We start from the raw sequence: 792 nt of genomic DNA, 5'->3' as shown, positions 1-792 counted from the left end.
TATGTTCTCTGAAAGAGGCAAGCGAAAAACTTCCTTCACCTGATCACATGGGAAGCTTTCGCACTTTCTACGGCAAAGTAGCAATTTTTTGTAAGTACTGGTTTTGATCGACATCGATTCATACAAAGAGCCGGTGTCGCTAAAGTTTGAGATCAATTGCTCCAAGGAACAGATAAATTTCACAGATGTTGTCGGGGGTGATATGGTCCACTCAGACTCTGATTGCATAACCAGCACTGAAGAAGTGATAGTTACCTGAAACTGACTAATTACATTAAATGTGTGGTATCTTCTTACACACGAGACCCAGAGTTACTATGAGACCAGAATCCAGTCTGATAATGCACTATTGCAAAATATCGGTCAACTAAGTTTTTGATTTGTTTCCGTCAGCAAGTCTTTCGAAAGGGCGCCACAAACCGACTAGCAATGGGGTACGATATTGCTCCAAATCGTTGCCCAAGAACGGTCACGAGAAGCTTTATAACGTCGATACGACGCCCAAAAGAAATACACTGTCCAGAATGAACTAACCACCGGGTCCCGAATCACTGGGCACAGCGACTGAGCTGGAGTCTAATCAGAAAAAAAGCATCCATAACACTAGATATCATGCTTTACTTAGTTTTTAGGTCGTGGTAGCTTACTCCGTCGAAACAACAGACCAAAACCCCCTAAAATCTTGTTTGCTCCTCAGGAAGATCAAACACATCAGTTGATAGCTTCCACCAACAAGGTTTAAGGTATCCGAAAAAAATAAATTGCAGATTTTACTTAACAACGGAATAACTG

This window comes from Opisthorchis viverrini (genome assembly GCF_000715545.1).
Source record: "Opisthorchis viverrini unplaced genomic scaffold opera_v5_489, whole genome shotgun sequence".
Lineage (NCBI taxonomy): Eukaryota > Metazoa > Platyhelminthes > Trematoda > Opisthorchiida > Opisthorchiidae > Opisthorchis > Opisthorchis viverrini.
The sequence above is the reverse complement of the archived record's forward strand: the minus strand, read 5'-3'. Positions refer to the sequence as shown.